Below are 20831 nucleotides of genomic sequence, written 5' to 3' on the forward strand. Positions count from 1 at the left end.
CCATCGCACTGGGATTGGGGTTTCAACATATGGATCTGGGGAGGACACAAACATTCAATCCAGAGCAGATCGTTTTCTAATTTGACCAATAATGACAACATAAGTCCTGGATTCTCACATACCTGAGCTCAAGCATTTCCTTTAAGTGCTTATGTACCCAATACAGAGCTAAGCATTTTATATGAAATGCTTTATTTTATCCTCACAAGAACCCAGATGAGATAGGTACAATCATGATCCCCCATGAAAGTAATCTGCTCAAGATTCAGATGCTATCAAGCTGAAGAAAAGTGACTGGAATCAGGGCAGGCCGATTCCAGAGCACGCTCCCTGAACACTAAGCTTTACTGCCTGTGTGGTTAGGGTGTTCTTGAAAGCAGTAAGAACTGTGCCTGATTCACAGACTGTAACTGTATCTGGTTGTATCATAAAACACTTGTGTGGGACACATAAGGAAGAAAGAATAATTACGACACCACAACACCTATTTCTATAGCTATTCTTCATGGCAGGATTATATCTTGTGTCTCTCAAACCATATTCACTCCCACTGTGGTCATGACTGTAGCCACCAGAGGTTGGACTTTAGGTTTTTTGCCACAACTTTCATCCAGAAAGTGCTGAAGAAGATCTTCCTCTCTTAGTATGACTGGAGAGAAAGAACATGGTACACATGGACATTCTAAAAAGTTAGATGAACATCTGGCATCTGGTCTCCCTTCAGTAATGGTAAGATTCAAATCAGAATCTTCATTCCTAAAATAACTTTATTCCTTTTGAAAAGTGACTTGACTTGCCCACCACTTATGACTGCCATTGCCATGCACTGGATATATTCTGGGTAGTGATGGAAGATTATTAGAATAGTTTCTATGTGATCTAAACATAATTGCAGTGGGGAGGTATATAGCTCAGTGGTAGAGCGCATGCCTAGCATGAATGAGGTCCTGGGTTCAAGTCCCAGTACTTCTGTTAAAAAACAAGTAAAACTAATTACCTCCTTCCATAAAAATTTTTTAAAAATAAACATAATTTGCAGCAGCAACTCTGACCTAAATCTTGGGTCTGAAGAACCAGAACAATGACACAGACTGGTGAATGGAGACCATTAGATTTACTCAAGACACTGGACAGGTATTTTCCTTTTGGAGCCACTTAGCAAGGCTGCTTACAACATCACGGTGCCAGCTGCATCTGTCCTTTCTAAATAACTTGGTGGGAAGTGGGGGAAAAAAAAAGAGCCTTAAGTGTTTCTGAGTGTTAAGGAAATGACTTGGGTCACTTTTTGTATGTACAATACATGTGGGAAATTCAAATCTGGTCCCCAGCTGATTTCTGTCCTGGGGGAGTGTATCAGAGATGACGCTGAGGATGGCCACATTTCCAGTGGGCCAGGCATGTTTTATTTTGTCTCAGCTACTTTCTTTGGCTTTACTTCCACATGTTAAGTCTGGTTACCCAGTCATTTATATTCACAGTCCTTTTACTAAGGAAATGTAAACCTATAAATTTCACAACACCTTTGTACAGCACCATCTTTATAAGGAGTTACAAACTGACAGAAGGGCGTGGCTCTTCAGAAATGTCCCTAAGGGAAGGAAAGTTCAAATTCTGGGGCAAGTCATTCTGATGCTCACGATGCTCAACTATTGTTGGTATTCCCCATTCCTGTCCCCAGGAATAACTTGTTAATAAATTAATTCACTTATCTGAAATAATAGTAAATACTCTGAATCTTTGCCTGACTAAACCCAATTAAGTCCAATTATTCCATCTGTCCTTCTACATACATTAAACACATTCTAATTGATGCCTTATTTTATTTATCATTTGTCTCTATGTCCATCTACCAGGTAAATTCTGTAGTTCATTTTTGTGATACTACATTATGAGTACAGGCATTTGTGTCTTCGATAGCTTCCTTTGAGCACCTCTTAAGTGGTCAGGATTACAATGAATGCTGAAATAGCACTATTGTTTCTGTGATAAAAACAAGGAGAAAGTTCTATGTGGGATAGCCACAGCATTTTTGGGAAACCTCAGAAGGGATACTTTGCATTACAAAATCAAGCACTCTTTTGGATCTAAATCATACATTGGTTTTCTTGAACTTACTGAAGGTTTCGAACTTTCCTCATCAACTTGGTTGGTAAAGTCACGTTTTCCCCCAAGAGCACAAATGTGAAAATAAAAGAGATCGGTTATAGAAATCTACTTGAGGTTTCACGTGGGATTTACTTCCTTGTTTTTTTATCTCTAACCTATTGGTCAAATCTATTTTCTTCAGCTTGGCATTTCTTGGGAGATTTTCTGTTACAACCTTTGGAGATACAGTCTTTATTCTCCAACAGAATCAGGGTGTTAGAAAAATTAGACTGAGGCCTTGGGACAATTGAGAGGATTAAATAAAGGCATTCATGGAAAGTGCGTAGAACAAGGCCAGGCCCAAAGCAGGCATTCAGCAGAGGCAGCTGTTATCATTCCCTCCAAATTATCTGTTCTCTTCTGCAGGGAGTTGGCACCAATAGCTCTTTTAGCCCTGGGTGCCGTCGGTAGAACCAGGAAGTGGTATATGGAGGGTAAAAGATAGAAGAGATCAAACAAAGCAAGGAAAGACGAAGTGTGTGTGTTTGGTGTGGGATGGTGAAGGAAATGAGGGGAAAAGAATACTAAGATAAAAAAAGGAACTAAAGAGAAAAGAAAAAAAAATGTATGGCTTTTCACTTGCAATTATCATAAAGGTTACTCCAAGATCCTGGAGAACATTGGCGGCTGAGTCCTTCTAAGACTGGTCAGTTCCCGACTCTTTTACTCACAATCTAACTTCTACCAGAAGTTTCAGATTATCTGGAAGGTTCTCCAGACTCTTTCTATAAAACATGGATTAAAATTATTTTTTCTAGTGTGTACTAAATAGATAGCCATAGACACTGAGAACTGAACTAGTTTCTCTTTAACTCTTTACTAACCCATTACAACATAATTATTCCTAGAGAAGAATTTTTTAAAATGTCATGATTTCTTCACTTTGCATCAAAATGATTATTGAAGTGATTACTGAAGTATCAAAAACTTTCTTGGTAAAGTATTGTCATTTGTAAGTCAGTCCCTCAGGACATTGCAAGAAGCATGTTCCTGGCTGGTAATTAAAGCACTCTGGGAAATTTCTTCATCTCTTCAGGCCTTAAGAACATCATTTAGGGCATTAAAGAACCAATTTTTTAAACAATATCCCTGTGGTCTAAAAAATGTAAAGCAACTTCAAAAAGTTGTCTTTTTTTTTTTTTTTTTGCCATGGGATGGCTCCTATAATGAGAGAACTCAGACGTGCCTTATGAGAGCGTGAACTGATTTTTGCACTAGAAGAGATGGTAGAAACTGACTATGTTAAAAGAAAGTAAAAGAATGGCTTTCTTCTCCACCATCAGGGTCTCAGGATGGTGAAGGAAAGGTGCTCTGCTCACAGAGCTTCTGGGAGCTAATTATGGGACCACTCTGAACAGTCTGTTCCTCAGCCCCTCTGTTGAAGACTGAAGGGGCGTTGGTGAGGTTACTGCGGTGTGGGACTGAGGGACAACTCAGGAGACTTGGGGGCCCCAGTCCTACATCAAAGATTTAGACAGAATAGTTCTAAGCATCAACTTAGGGTTCTGTTCAGTCCATACACCCAAGATTCCACTTTGGGGGTGGCAGAATGTCTCTGAACTTATCAGACCTGGCAGCACCTGCATGTTCTGGGATCCTCTGCACTGAGAGATGCGCCTGGACCCAGGATGATGTTACTACCATATCATTGATCCGAGCAGAGTACTCATCAGTGTAGTAGACACCTGTTCAATGAATGAGTGACCACGCACCTCTGGCCTCATGGGCACCTAAAAGCAGCACCATAATTTGGGAGAAAAGCAGGCATCTCACAGTGGCCTGAAAGAAACTCAGCTGGTGTAGGACCGTGTTAGCAAATAGTTAGTTGGAAAGAAAGAAGGTTTCAAGGTCCCCTGAGAGAGGAGTAAAATAAGTAAGTGAGCTAATCTTTTTTTCCCCTGAGACTACCGTGTTTCTCTCTCTCCCTTTCTTCCTCTTTCTGGTTTCCATCTGTAACCTCTGAAACTTGATAGAAATAACGCTTTGTGGTTTCTCCTATCCTCTCTGCCAGCAGTCCCAAGTGGGACAAGTAAATCTGATCCCAGAAGGAGCTCAGTCACTACCCACCTAAGGCCTTAGGCCAACAGGGTGAGGGGCAGGGAGAAGAGGGCCAGGGTCACAGTTTTGTGTGTGGTACACACAGATTCTGCACTCAGCCCCCACCACACTGCTGGGGCCAGGCCGGCAGGTCACCCCTTCTGATACCTGAGGAGCCATGGCTTCCACCTCCCACACTGAGGGTATCAGTGTACATGGTCAAGGCAGTGGGACAAAAGGGATCACTCTGGCTCTTTAGCTGCCAAGATGAGGAAAAATCAACATCAGGGCCCAAAGGATGGAACTGATGGGGACAAAAGGTTACTGCACATTAACAATCAGTCTCCACAGAAACATTGAGTAGGTGCTCGAGAATGGAAAAGAGATGAGATCTCTTGACCATAGATGACAAATCTCTTCCAGGTAGACTCTGAGGCATAGGACTGCATTCTCCTTGCACTTGTCAATAGCCAAAACAGGAAAATGAACTGAACAGCACTGAACAGCACTGAACAACAAACACCAATTAAGGACCTATTATGAGCCAGGCACCAGTCTAGGCAAGAAGCAAAGCTTTGAACAAGTCAAACTTCACATTCCAGTGAGGGCAGCTAGAAAGTAAACACATCAACACACGTACAAATACATTAACAATTTAATACTTGGTCGTTATAAATGTCATCATAAACAAAAAATAAACAGTGAAACAGTGGCTAAGGGGATTATTTTCACTGTATGGTCAGGAGAGGCCTCTTCAATTCAGTGATGTTCAGGCTGAAAATTAATGACAAGGAAAAGCCAGCCAGGCAGAGACCTGGGGAAGAGGAGTTTAGGTAGAAGGAGAAGGACCTGACAGGGAAAGTCCCTAGAGTAAGAGCTGGCTTGCTGTGTCTGAGAAATGAAGGAAAGTAGGTGACTAGGATGCGGTGAGCCGGGAAGAAAGTGGCATGAGATGAGATTCTGAGCAGACAGTGTTGGGCAGTACAAACTAGCGATGATCTTGGAAGTCATTTTAAGTGCGATGATAAACCATTAGATGGTTTTCAGAAGAAGAGGGATATATCTAATGCCTTTCAGATATTCTAGTAGATGTCAAGTAGACAGTCTGAGTTTAGAGTTCAGGGGAAAAGTTAGTCTTTAGATATTAATTTGGGAATTATTGGCATATGAAGGTATTTAAACAAAAGAAAACAGAACATTGTGTCCAGTTCAGTCTAACTACTTTCATCCAAAGCAACACTTACATAGCATAATTAAGTGCTGAAGATATAGAGATCAAAAAGACATAACCCCAGGGGGAAAGGCAGACCAAAATATGAACTATTGTTATAGTGCAAAGGTAAAATGGAGGATGGTATAGACACAAAGGAAGCTATATTATGGAACAAATAATTATTCCTAGAATGGCCAGGGACAGCAGAGACAAGAGGTGATCTAAAAGTCAGCCATTTGATAGGAACAATTTTCTTGAGAGTCCCTTGCTTTTAAAATAAGTACTTATTTAGAGACCACAGAAAGTAGATGGGATTGAATGCAGAAGTGTTATGGACAAAGAAGAATTCCCTTTTTAATGGCTTTTGTTCTTGGAGAAGGCAAAAATCACTCTAGGACTTATTCTCCTCTGCGAAAAGAGAAGACTGAGTTCAATTGCAGTTTTCTGCCTCAGAGAGATGGTAAGATAGGAAATCATGGTCCTTAAGACACTTTTTCAATATATTTAAGAGCTACGTTATAATATCATATATATTTCAATATAGTAAGTGGCTTAATATATAGATATGTATAATATAGCATTTATGATATATATGCATAAATATAATTATATGTCTAGTAGAAATAAAATATTTAGTCTTGATGAGACTATGCAGATTGCCAAAAATGTCAAAATCTTAGTTTTAACTTTAGTTATATCAACTCAGTCAAGTAAAATTGTTAACACCTCATTGAGCACAAGATCTAATTGATTGTGGTTATTAAATAAGGAAAAGGAAAAATGAAATAATTATGGCCAAATTAATGCAGTTTCATAGGCAAAATATTTCAAACCATGGAGTACATTGGGGGAAAAACACGAAAAGGCATATTTGGTGGCACCCATTTTGAGCACTTATGGCTGGATGATAATAGTGTCAATTTCAGCCCTGACAGGTGTATTTCTGTAATTTGATGGCTTTTTCTTTTCTTCTTTGTAAGCTATATTAGATGCTTGACTTCTTTATCACTTATTTTCACTCTTTGTAAAATTTTAAAAATTGGTTTTCTGGGAATCAATGTCTTAATCATATGAAACAATGCCATTCTTGCAAGGTACCCTGTAATTTACTAGAAGAATGTTGGCTATAGCGTCCTGAATGTTCCTCACTTTATTTATCTTACTTGGTTGAACCATTTATTCCCAGAGAGTCATTTATTAACCTCAGAAGGTCAATTTTAAGAAAATGCTTCACATTTCTGTAGTATTTATTTCCAGGGTTGCATTTTAAAGAATCCATTTAGTAGTACATATTGACTCCATAAAGTGGATATAAGCAGAGACTTCATTTTTATAAAAATAGGGACTAAGTATGGAAATAAACATCTTTAGAAACATCAGAACTGTGTTGGACTTTAAGGTGAAGTTTTTTTATTTTTTATTTGGAATGACTTATGGTGAGGGGGCACCATGTTCTTTTCACTGCTTAGAGTGTTCAGAGGTTTCCATTTGTCTTTAAATGGTGTGATGGTCCAGATACATGCCAAGCGTTGGCCTCCTTTTTCTTGACTGGGTTGGGTTCAGGTTTCACTGTGATGCTGAGGGGTTGACTGCATTTAGTCAGGTTGGCCATAATGCTCATGTGCTAAGTCCATTGTATATTTTCATATCTAAGCCACCTAAAAAAAGGATGTGTGTGTATATATATGTATATGCATTTCTGGGACATTCTGCTGTACACCAGAAATTGACATATTGTAACTGGCTGTACCTCAATTTAAAAAAGTAAATTAATTAATATATACCAAAAAAAAAAAAAAAAAAGGAAAAAGTCTTCAGGGGAAGACTACAGTCCCAGAGCCATCACCTATTGATCTAATCTGCATGGAGCTACCAGAAAATTGAGGCATATACTGGGAGTCTGAGACAAAAATGGGTATGTGTTGGAATAATGCTCTAAACAAAGTAGGAGGTAAAAGGAAAATCAGTCCTTCGCTTAGGCACAATTTTGGGGGGAAGCTGTGTCTTCCTGATTTATGCTGGATTCAGTAATCTCCATTCTGGGGCTGAGTATATTTTGTTTTGCCAATCATGCTGAGATTGGGATTCCTTTGGGGATCAAATGATTTGTCCCAAGATGCATGAAAAGCTACAGATAAAAGCCAGAAGACAATTATGCCTTTTAAAATACTAAGTCACTATTTAATACTGTTGAAATTTTCCCTGGCTACCGTATCCACTACCATCATAGTCCCTAGCTTTCCAGAGCTATCAAATAATGTTGTCAACGTATGTAGAAACACAATTTGTTAAATCAAAAATGCTTAAGGTAAAAATTCTTAAGAATTTGCTTGTTTCCAGATAATGTGTTCATTTTCTTCCTGATCAAATTCTATGTTAAAATTTTAATGGTAAAATTAAAAGTTGCCAATTCCTTAGTCAACAGTGCAAGAACCCATTTCCCATACCAATCGGCGATGTTTGAATACTGCCTGATACAAGACTTTCCTTTGGTACAACTTCGATCACTTGATTCAAAAAATTATATGTGATGGAATAAAGTCCAGAAAGCTGAAAATTAAAGTTTGTGTGGTTAAATTTTCAGGATTAATAATGAAAAATTTAATTTTATTAAAACTCTTTAGTTAGCTAATACTATCAACAGAGGTGGTGTATTTAAGCAATCCCCCCCACACCCCCAACACTGTTACTTCCTATTAAGTCTCTGAACTAAAAAGAATAATATGTGGAAGAAATTTGTTTTTTATATGAAATGTGTAGTACATTTCTGATCTGTTTTTACAGTTTAACAACGTAAATGACTTCATTATGACTACCAATTACTTCAAGGACCAGCTGGGTATTTTCAGGTTATTAGCTCTTATGCTAAATGGCTCCAGGCTATTGCAATTTTTAGAAGTTTGGGGTCAGCATTCAGCAGGTTTTCAGAAGTCATTTTTCTTGTTTTCAAGGCAATTGACTGTAGAAATCTGTCGCTACCTTCAATTCTCTTGCTTCAAATCTTCTAGAGGCCATGAGACCAGATAACCAAGGTGCTTATGTGTACTTAGTGCATTATTCTTGTAAATAAGGAGGCTTAGAGTTAGCTACTGGGAGTTTTTCTTAGAAGGCACAGGTGAGAATGCCAGCTACCTCATCTCTTATTTTCAGAGGTCCTTTCAGTTTACTTCCGGTTTACTTGTTCTGTTCCAGATGACTGAAATCACCCAAGGCCTGCCTGCCTGATACTTCAAATATTTCAATAGGTGTACCATGTGCAGCGGTAAGGCCAGGAGCTCTGGAGAGGATCTCTGTTGAAATTCTGGCTCTGTCCTAATCCTGCTGTGTGACACTGGGCAAGTTACTTTACCTCCCAAGCCTTAGTTTCATCAACTGGAAAATGAGAACGAAAATAAACAGTCTCCCAAGTTATTGTGAGGATAAATCTATGTGTGTGGTATGATAATAGCTAATATTTATAGAGCATTTATTATGTGCCAGATTTGCAGCTAGCACTCATAAATGGTAGCTCCTTTAGACATGCCTGGCTTTGTGCCCTTACCAGTTGGACTTTACACAATTAATCCACTGAAATCCTCATACGCTTTTTTCAAATGCCATAGAAAATAACAAGAAGGTAGAAAGAAATATATCAGAAAGAATCTACTATGCACAGCCACTGGGTTAGACATTTTACTTATATTGTATCAACTAATCATCCCAGCAGCCCTTTGAAATAGGACCTGTTATCTCCATTGCACAGATGAGAAAAATAAAGGCCTAAAGGGGTTGTTTTGTATTTTTTTACATAATAACAGAGAAAGCAGCCATATAAATAGAACAAATATAGTACAATTGAGAACTTAATTCTGTAAGAGTAAGTTACAACACTGACATTAATAAGCTTGTCAATTTCTTCTTGTTTACTGGCAAATCATCAATAATACTTTGCTCTATAGAGTTAAAATAATAAAATATAAAGCATCTTCCCACATATTATAAATAGAGAAATCAAATTCATTTTTTTCTGCTTAACATAGATGGTCTCATAGATCCTTGCATGAGTAAAAGGCTAAATTACTTTGTTTCAATCATAATACATAGTGAGGCTTGTTTTTGCTGCCAAAACTGCTCTCTGGTTTAAAAAATTTCCCCTAGGTCATTTAGAAGTATTCCCAGAAAAGATGAAAATGCCAAAAACCTGGTCAAAATTTTTTTCAAGTATTGCACCAAGTATGGAAGGAATCCTGGAATCAAGAATGTATATTTATCTGGTCACATGGAGAAGGGGTTATGTGAACGCCACCGACTCAGCGTTTGTCACTGTCCTAGATGACAATTTCCCCCTCATTCTCTTGCTAATTTTGTGTACTGTGGTGGTCAATCATCCTACCTTTCTCTTATTTTCAATTTTATTACTTATTCTCAGGAGAAAAGGCACTTGAGAAAAATTTCTTTTGGAGCTCAACCTTTTTAAAGAAAGGTGCAAATTAGATGTAGTAAATTTGTAATTCTATTTTCATCTTTAAAAAGAAATACCATTCAGGCACTGGTCTGCTCTGTCACCTTGAGGCAGAAAACAGCTTCATCTGGTTTATTCAGTTTTTGAGAGCTCACACTTCAAAGAAAGGCATGGGTTATATCCGCTGACAATTGTGCAAGCCTGCACAAGCCAAAAAAAAAAAAAAAAAGTTCTTCCCTGACCCCTGCAGTGATCAGTATGTATATCCTGAAGCGCCAGAGGTCTGATGACGTCTGTTGTGGTTTGCTGACTCCCAACAGATTTGGTTCTGCAGACTTGACTCAGGAAAAAGAATCCCACCAGCTTCAAGCGAAATTCTGCCCAAGATTACTAATAAAAATATCGTAACATTGGCTCTGGTGCTACTTTCGGTCTTAAAATTCTGTGTGTGTCTGTAAGTCTGCTCATGCACACACCTATGCGTATTTTAATTTCAACATCCATATTCAACTTAATCTTTTAGAATTCCTTGTAGCTCTAACACACCATTTAAGCTTTCAGGCAAGAGTCCGGCGGCAACTCTTGATAACGCAACTGGCTTAACTTTCCACTGACAACTGAGTGGACTCCCTAAGTTCAGATTTGGTTCTTAATTCACGGAAAAATAACAGAGTGCTGGTATGTTTTATGCATTATCATTTCAAAGAGATGAGGCTTTTGAATAGAAAGATAAATTACCAACTTTTAATTTCACCTATAATTTATACTCTACCTACTTTAGAAATAAAGCCAGTATATTTCTAGCCCTGCTTTGGTTACGCAACTGCTGTCGGCTTTGGATGCCCCATCTGCAATACAGCGATAATAATACTTGCCACCTGCGTCATTTCACAGTGGTGTTTTAAAACTAATGAATAGAGGCCTGCATGAGCCCGAAGCTCTTTGAAATACAATGGCTTCATAGCTTACACATTATTTTCAACTGGGTTGGAGCTTACACACTAGATATAGTTCTACAAAAAATTTGCAAAATCAGAATGTATTTGTAAATTATGTAGTTAAAATTAATTTTAAGAGGAATGGAATAGTTATCATATGGATATATGTACACACAAAAAAGGAATACACCCAAATTGTTAAAAAATTTATTAGGGAATACTTCTATAGAAAAGCTCAGAAAATAATATAATGAATATTCTATATTTATACTATAAGTTAGTATTGACAATGGTCATCAATGGTATTGTGGGCAATTTTATTTTCTTCTGGATAGCTTTACTATAGATTCTAAAATGAATGTATAATTCTTCCAAAAATCAGGAAAATACTTTCAATAAATATCTTTATATAAACTAGACAGGATAGAATGCAAATGCCAGAACTTTTAAGAAAAAATTCCTTTGAGTTCTTTAAGACTGGGTTTGGGGCCAGGCATTAATGAAATAGGTGCCCATCCTATAGGACTTGGATTTGAACACTGTTGACAGTAAGAAGCTCAGAGAAAACCCATCATTTAAGGAAAATATTCAAAGTCTTTGTCCATATCCAAAGTCTTTCTATTCGTCCACAAGTTTGTACAGTGTCAGCAGTTAGATTTAGTCTTATCTATTTAACCAGCACAATACAAAGTGTTCATAAATTTAATTTATTTAAAAAAGGTAAAGGGGCATGTCTAAGAGGTAAGTTATCTCTACTCCTGTTACACTGGATTTCTTTGGTTCTACTAATATGCTGCTGGCTCTCTCATCTCCAGGTCTCCTTACATCCTGTTCCATCTTTCTGGAACACTTTCCACACTCCTTCACCAGGTTCATTCCTACACATATTTTAGGTATTAGTTTGGCTCTCATCTCTTCCACAGACTGCATCCTCGTCTTTAGACCAGGCTGGAAGGCCTCCCATGTGCTTCTCTAATGTGGATGGCTGCCCACGTTTACTCCTAATAGCATACTTGTCTTAATTACCACCTCTGGTCTGAAAGCCTTTTGAAGGCAGGGACCTCTGTGCCTGGCACACGGTAAGTGTGACCCACTAGATAAGGACTGCTGTGACTTCTCCAGTTCAACAACTATTCCCATTTCCTGGATTTGGGAAGAAAGAGAAAGATCTTATTAGTCTTGACCATTGTCATCATGCTTGTGTTTTTCTCCCATAAAAGAATTGGTAAAGAGGGGAAGAAACTTTTAAGTTTTACTACAAGGAAACTTTAATTTAACTTGTTGCATAATTTATTTAGTTAAATTTGTTATTCATAAAAAAAATCTTGGCTTGGTCTTAGAGAAGTGATGACATACACAGAGGAATTTTAAAATAAAAAAGATGAAAAAGATTTTTTTCTTTCTATTTATTAAAGTTTCAATGGCAGGCATTTTGTTAGTTCTACACATGTTACATCAAAGATAACATGATTTGTGCTTCTTCTTTGAAAAATATCCTACATCTGTAAGCTATTAGTTTTTGTCTGGCTTTTGTTATATTGGATAAAATCCTTGAATGCTCTGTGTCTCCACTTTTCTAACTGTAGAATGGGGCTAATTTCACTCTCCATAGTGAAGATAATATTAAAAAAAATTTAATGCTAGAATATAGATGTTAGCTGGCTATTAATTTAAATGGAGAAAATTATTTTCTTATTAGAGTCTATTGTCAGAGTATACTCTTCAACCAAAGGAAGTATAGCCTTCTTTTTCCTAAATTGTTAACTACTTCTTTCTACATATAGACTTTCACACTTCCCCTCTTCAGTTCTCAGCTAAAATAATTGAATTCTGAAAAACCACAGTATTGTTGAAAGGTGGCTCTGTAAGCAACCACAAGAAAATTGGAAAGACATTAAATACACATTACTCATTCCCTAAGTTTTCCATATCACGACTCTGAAACCAGTTGTGAATAGGCACATTCATAAAACGGGTAAATCAGGGCAAAGTAAGCAGCTACTTAAGCCAGTCGCTCCAGGCTAAGCCTGCATGTTTGTCTCAGAAGGAATCTTGATTTCTCCTGTTCTCTAGATGTTGCTGATAATGAGTAGGAGCTACAATTCAGTGTGGGGGCCATAAGCAGACCAAAAGAGTACAAAGACTGTCCTAACAAGGCCTCCTTTTGCTGACAGCAGCTCCTCCTGATCAATGAGATGGTAAGAAGGTGACTGTGAGCTGTGGGCTGGGAAGGCCGTGGGCACCCTATTGGAGCAGAGGTGGGAAGCGGCATATTTTAAGTCAACTCTGGTAAATCAGGGAAGTCAGGGGGTTGTTCAAGTGCTTTTCTTGGTTTATTTCTCTTTTATTAAATTGTCACAAATGTGTTAACTGGCTTAGAAGTGGATTTTCCATCTCATGAGAGAGGCACACACAAAACAAAGTCCTTAAAGTCTTATCCAAAGGAGTCGCAGAAGCCATATTCTAAATCATCATTTCCTAAGAACTTCAATTTCCTCAATCCAATAAAAGCTACACTTAAATTTCTTCCTCCTCCTCCTCCTCTTCTTCTTTTCTTTTTAAAACAAGAATCCGACAACAGATGCCTACACCTCCTATGATTCCAAGCCCAACGACCTCGGAGATGTCAGAGATGAAGACCTAATTGAGGCTTTTTCATCAAGTTAGCCACTATCCATATGGCTTGTCCCATGTTAGTTCAGGCACTTAGAAATATACACACACCCTAATGCTTTCCTACACTGATCCGTCCACAGTAAGCCTCTGGTTAGCCAAGATAGACAAGTTTGGGTAAAAAAGGAGAATATTATTCAAAAGGCCAAGATCCACATTTGGACACAGGGATACTGCAATCATGCGAAAGAGTGATTCCAAGGTCAGGCAGCAGAGCAACTATTAATAATAAAGGATCTATTATGAAATGATAATTCTGCTTTCCATTACTTTGGTATATGATTCAGATCCTGTAATATTTCAAATAAATAGTGATAAATGGGCCATTCGTGACCTAAAGTCAGTCTTACTCCAAGAAGAAAGATGCTGCATGTTTAAGATTTACTTGAGAAGGGAGATGACTAACTATGGGGAGCCACTGAGTCCTGCCATCTGTATAACACAGCAGCCTGAGAATTCACTGCAGAGTCTACACATATTTCTACTGTAAAGAAAGAAAAACGAACATAAAAACCTTTTTTCCCTGTTAGAAGTGAAAAATCACTGTTAGGATGAATCTCTTTTTCCATCAACCATCTGCAAAAGTAAAACAAACAAATCCCAATTTGTGATTAGGTCTGAGATGTGAGTAAAATGTAAATTCAACCAGGCAGTGGTCTATACATGACATGGACTAGAATTCTGGGTGAATGAACCTCCCTTGCAGGAAATGTGGGAGCGCCATGTGCAACCTCACCAGGCCTTCCGGGGCTGGCCTCTAGGTCTTGTTTCTCTGGCCTGACCTCGTCTAGTCCTAGAACCAGGACTGCAGTGGTTTTCTGCTAGTCTCCTGAGCCTGACCTCCTATGTTCCTGGGAGCCCAGTTATGGAATCCAATTCTCATTGCTGCATTTCTGACCTTACTTTCCATTTAACGCTTCTTGCTCTCTTTGATTCAGCTTGCAATGCAGAAGCTGCCTTCAGATCTTACTAACTGTCAAAGTATTGGCTAAGCCTAAAATGTTTCTTTTAGGAGATAAGGAAAAAGCTGGAATGTGAATGGAGAGGGCAGGGTCTAGGAATGGAATTAGGTCCAATGCCTACCCCTGCCCCTGTGGGTTAGAAGTTCCTAAGTCCTGGTATAGACTGTGTAAGTGTTGACCTCAAAAGGCAAACAAAGACTTGATGATTTATGAACTCTGTGGTTTGTTTTATGTCACCTGGTGGTTTGTGAAAGTTTCCAGAAATACCTCTCAGGATATAAACTATCTACACCCTTTCCAAACTAGACTGAACCCAAGGCAACTTAGTTGCCAAAATCCTCTGATTCTTCTTGGTCTGAGAAATTATTACCTCCCTTTTCACCTAAGAGTCTGTGCAGAGAAAAGATGCATGCTCACCATTCAGTTTCCTCTTCCTCAGCATATAGGAAAATTATATGTCTCAGCCTCCCTTGTAGCAGATTGAGGACCTGTATTTCTGAGTTCTTTTTATTTCTTTCTTTTTCGCCCCTCTTTCCCTCCTTCTCCTTCCCTCCCTCCCTTCCTTCCTTCCTAACCTCCTTCCTTCCACTATTTGGATCCCTGATAGAAAAGGAATAAGCACTATAATGTCTTATTATCACTTTTTGGAGATTTACAGTTACAGCTGTCAATTTTAAGGAAAGTTTGAAAAATAATACAAAACATATCTTATTATATAAATAACTGAAACACACTGTTCATTAAGATAATTAATTTGCCTTATATACTTTTTACTTATTCTACAGGAACCAGGTTTCATCATAGTCTTCACAGTGTCCATCATGGTGGTCAGAATTACAACCAGCGGCAGAAGGAACGATGGCAAAACTGCCTTCACTATACAGGCTGACCTGGAAAAACTATGAAAGGCCCCTTTCTTTTACCACCAAAAAAATATTGTTATGTAATCATAAGGGATTTTTCTTATTAAAAAGTGGTTCAAAATATATTATATCTGTTGATTCTAGCACAGTCTTATGAGATAAAATTACCATACTCTATGAATAAAGCATGGGTTAAAGATTTTCCTAACAGTGTATAATTTACAATGGTGAGAAAGCTTAGATAGTTTTCTGATTCCATTTCCACTAGTTGTATGTGTGTGTGTGTGTGTGTTGTAAAATGTGAGAAGTGCTTCTTGTAGGGAACAGAAAGGACAATATTAAGAAGGAAACAGTCATGTATCATCCCCACTGACTACTGTTAACATTTCCTGTTATCTTTCTAGTTGTATCCAGATGCATATATAACATATATTTTATATTACACATATATAATAGTCGGTATTATATCATTTATACCATTTTGTGTTCTTTTCTCGCTTAACATTGTAAAAAAACAGTTCTCTTTGCTATTAAAACTATTTGTATATGTTGTGTTTAATGGCTGCATGGTGTTTCAACATATGCTTCTGTGATCATTAAATTCATCTCTTCCCTCTTAGTCATGTAGATTGTCATTAAATTTTTAGTTCTTATAAACAACGCTGAAGAAATATCTCTGTTCAAAAAGCTTCATTGTTCTGTATTTTAGATTCTTTTCTTAGAATAGACTCTTAGTGATGGAGTTACAGGAAAACAACAAATGTGTACATGTTATCTTTATCATAGGAACTACTTCCTCTGCTTTTTTTTTTTTTCAGGGTTAGGCTTCTTTTAAATTAAAGCATAGTTGACTTATAATGTTTCAGGTGTACAGCAAAGTGATTTAGTTATACATAGACATGTATGTATTCTTTTTCACATTCTTTTCCATTATAGGCTATTATAAGATATTGGATATAGCAGTATGCTGTGCTACACAGTAAGTCCTTGTTGTTTATCTAATTTACATATAGCAGTATCTGTTAATCTCAAATTCCTAATTTATCACCCTCCCACTGCTTCTTGAAATTAGCACATCCTCAGTAAACAACTACAACAATAACAGAAACTAGCTCAGAAACACAGTCACAGGCTTGAAGGGGATGCTGAGTCCCAGCTCCCTGCTGGACCAGGCTGTTACAGCGCCAGTTCAGAGTAGGGGGTGATGGGCCTGAGTGTTTCTTATTAGCTTTACTATTTGGCCACAGTGTTTTGAGTATTACATAGCTAAAGAGCTGTAATTGGCATTTAATGTGATCGATTCTCACAGCACCCCTGTGCGCTAAGTGGGGACTGTTATTTCTCAGAGCGGGAGAACACCGAACAATATATTGACTGTAATCTGCCCGGGGCCCTTAAGATTTACTCACAGAAGTGCTGTGCACACTGGAAAAGAATTAGGGTAACTAGCTGGATTTTTTTCTCAGTTTTGGATCAAAACAACCAGGCCAAGATAAAAGACTACATTTGGGGTATATTTCTGCTGTTTAACTTTCCTCAGTGGGACAGAGAATGAGTTAAAAAGAGGAGAGGACACTTCTCTGAAACAAAGCTAGATTGTTTAAGTGGGTTAAACTAACAGAGAACAAAGTTACAAAACACTCCTCCTTGCCCTATGTTGATAAAAATCTGCGCTTTTGTCACTGTCATTTTTCTGCCCTTTGTAATGGTAGAAAATGAATATGATATTATTACTTTCTTAGTTTTGGGGGAGCCTACATAATATGTAATTTAAAGGACATCTAAACATATCATATAAAACAGCTGGTTGATGGATCACTTGGTAATCAAAGGGTTTCTGAGTGAGGTTGATTTTTTGCTCAAAAACATTAATGACCTAAATAAGAGTGAGTATTATTACTTGATTTATTTGAATAAATAAATCAAGAAATCTAGAAAAATCAGTTTTAAAGACATGTTTATAAATGAGCCAATAATTGTGTTAAAATGTAAAGACATAATTTTGAAATTAGAAAATTCTAAGCTATTCTTCAATATATTTATTTAGGTTTGCATATTTGTCAGTAAGGAATCTATGTCCTCTGGGAAAGGTTCCTCTATCTAAATGTATATCAACATGAAATACAGATGTTTTTCTCAGTTCAGGGTGAACTTTAAAGAGATTTAATTAACTTGGAGGAATAATTTTTAAAATCAATCTTTCTGTGTGGGCATGTTATCCTTTTATTTTAAGAAAGCTGAGACAGTCCTGATTAACAATTAGATTAAAATATAATTCCTATATAACAAGCTTTTAAAGAAGACAAACTAAGTTTGTTTTCATTCCTTTTTCACTAATTTTTATTTTCATGTATTCCCAACTATTCTCCCAGCAAATACGTTAACCAGAGTATTCATTTACAACTCACTAAAATTATGTTGTAGGAAAAAAAAAAAAAGCCTTTACACATAATAGATAATGGCCAAGGCTTTGAACTAGTGTCCCTGGGCCAGTAAGATTGTCTTTCAGGCCAATTAGCTAATCACGACAGAAAGTACCCTGTTTTGTACATAGGAGAGGTTGTAGGTATGTTACTTTTAAGAACTTCACCATGGCTATCTTTTTCCAACAGCAGAGAATACTTGTCTCTTCTCAGAAAAGCCCAAGTTTCCATTTGTACACATGGCTTTCCTTTCCCACTGCCACCCCTGAACGAGCTCCGGAGCAGGATTCTTACTGGCTGTAGTTCCGACAAAAAGTAGTATTCTCTCTTTCAGAAGTGGACCTTTGAAAAACATCTCTTTTAGAATCTGTAGTGGTTTCAAGATACTGGGATTCAGACACATTTCTATGGCCATAGACTGCTTCCTTTTCTTGGATCTGTCAGAGCAAATTTCACGTTTGGGGCAGGATTTTGATGGACAAGTAGGAACCGAGTAGGTGTAAATGTGTGGATGTGTGGGGCAGGGGCAAGGGAGGGGGTTGACGTTTTAGAGGTGGAGGGGGGTGGCTAGAGGACCCTGAGGTCTGAAGGTGTGATCAAAGGCCAGGGCACAGGGGGCTATGAAGGAGTTTTGTCTGACTGCCTACAGACTACGAAGTTGTTAGTGGAGGGACACATGACAAATCACGATGAATGGGTTTCACCCTGAATAATCTTTGATTCTGGGGTGAGGAAGCTGGACCTGATTTGATGGCCATGGGCAGCCAATATTTACTGCTGATGAAAGTGCTGTTTTATAAGGTTTGCTAGATTGAAAAAGGAGTGAAACTGAGCCACAGGGCTCTTGACCAACTTTGTTGTACGTCCATCCAGCTGCCGACTCACTCTTTCTATTCCACGTTTCTTTCTTGGTAATATCATGTATTTAAATGAGTATCTTTAGTATCTTCTGTCTTATATAATCCCTCTGTTACATTGAGTAGCATTCTCTACTCATTTAATACGTGTTTTGTAGTATTATTATGAGGAGGTACTATGCTAATTTTTACTCTCAACAATGTCAAATCCATGATTGAGCCTCAAGAAGCACTTGTTGAATAAAATTAAGTACATGAGATTTTTTACCCTTCTAATACAGTAGAGGCAAGTTCTTGACTTTAGAATGTCTGCTTCAGTTGCCTGCTTTTGGTATATTGTGGGTTCATTTGTACCCATGACTTCCATAAATTGTGGAGACATTTCATTTGGTTTTGAGTGATTTAAAGGTTTTCTGATTATGAATCCATTTATATGTGTGCTGAGCTAGAAAAGGTTAATTAATAATTAGATATCCCCTTATTCCAGGTAGGATGGGGTCAAATATACATTTGGTGAAGTAGAAACTTCAGATGCAATTGAAGGAGCATCATCTTAATTGTTTCCTCTAGTATGACTTCTGTAATACGTTCATGTTCTTATTTTTATGTGAAGTGAATTATCTCCTACCAATTCATTCACTTTTATAAACTTACTTATTCTTAGGTGTTTCCTTAGTGGGACTCTCACACACAAGTACATGTAATCAGGTCCAATACAGGGAGAGAAAACAGCTGTAACTTGATGTAACTTCTAGGGGTTTCCTCATGCAGGAGATTAACAAAGGAAGGGGTAGTTTAAGGACAGACCCTAGGTCCATCTTAGATTTCTAGAAGTTGTTTTTCAGGCTGCTGCTTATTACTTTGCTTACTCAAGTTAATTATAGCTCTCCTCCTATGTCTATCTGGATAGACCTAAGTTTTTAAAAGGGCTGGTCCATGCACACTTGACTGGTAAAGGAAAGAAAGCATCCTTTTTATTACCACCAGTGCTTGTCTTGTGAGAGATAGGGAACTCAAAGTTAAACTTGAAATCTGTACCTCCACATTGGTCACTTTGTTAATCTGCCTGAATTTTGAGGTTCAGTCTGCCTTAATGCTCACCATTAATTCAGCCCATCAGTTAACCATAAGCCCTTTAATAATAGCCCACAGGAATTCCCTGCTAGACACAACTTTCTGGCTTGTTTGGAAATTATACAAGGCCTCTACATAGAAATGGTTGGGACTGTCAACAGACATGTTCTTTTTACCCAGTTTGAGGAGGAAAAAAGGTGGCTTCTGTGCCAGTTTATAACAGTCTTGCTTCCATTTCAGCTGTGTCAGTGGATCTCAATCCTGGCTGGACATTCGTCACCTGGGGGAGCTTTCAAGAATGTCAATGCTTGCGACCCATCTTAGATTCACAGGGGGTGAGGCTAGAGTATCTGAATTGAAAAAAAAAATCATCTCAGGTGATTCTAAGGGTTAGCCAGGATTGAAACTCACGGAGCTTAGGATCAAAAAGATATAGGTGATACTGTCAGTGCTACTGTGTCAGGCTGAGACGCTGACTAAGACTAGACTTTTCATGTCTACTTTTAGAGTCAGATACAGTATCGCCTCCATTTCCCTCCAATCAAGGGTACACCTATCAAAGAGCACTCCCCTTTCCTTCCACGCCACCTACGGAAACGTGAACTGGCCCAATGTAGCAGAGGTTGACCAGACTTGGGGGAGAGGGGCTGGGAAGAGCTCAGCTTATACTGACAGTGGAAGAGGTCAGTGAGCATGGGTGACACAAGCATCTGGACAAATGACTGATTTCATAACTCACTGTATGATGTTGGGCAAACTATTGAATCTCCCTAGACTCTTTTTTCCAGCCCAGTAAATAAGAGGTAATAACCCCACACCTACTTCACAGGGCTGTTGGGAGCATCACACAAGATTGTGTACTTGAAAGCACTTTATAAACTCTAAAGTTTCACACTTCACAGAAGTTACTATTCCCCCTTGTGTAACAAAGTTGATTTCAAAGTGTCTAAAGTCTGCTCTTTCCATGGATCAAACACTGAAAGTATTTTAATATGTGTAGATATTAAGTAGATATGCAGGTTATATTTTGCACCGTATTTTCCTTCATTTGTTATCATTTATCCTGATGGTAAACCATCCACAAAATCTAGCTACAGGGAACAATTAAGTTAAAAAGAAAAGCTGATCTGTTTATTCTAACTTTTCAAAGCCAGAACATGAAAACCTAAACTACTATATTATCTTAAATGCTACTGAATATTTAT

The 20831-nt window shown here is 37.9% G+C and overlaps 1 protein-coding gene across 3 annotated transcripts in view; it reads right to left on the reverse strand.

The window, feature by feature from the left end:
* PDE7B (phosphodiesterase 7B) overlaps window positions 1-20831 on the reverse strand; it is a 290370-nt gene that overhangs the window by 148289 nt on the left and 121250 nt on the right. The window lies entirely within an intron of this gene.

The sequence above is a fragment of the Camelus bactrianus genome, chromosome 8 (assembly GCF_048773025.1).
Source record: "Camelus bactrianus isolate YW-2024 breed Bactrian camel chromosome 8, ASM4877302v1, whole genome shotgun sequence".
NCBI classification, from domain to species: domain Eukaryota; kingdom Metazoa; phylum Chordata; class Mammalia; order Artiodactyla; family Camelidae; genus Camelus; species Camelus bactrianus.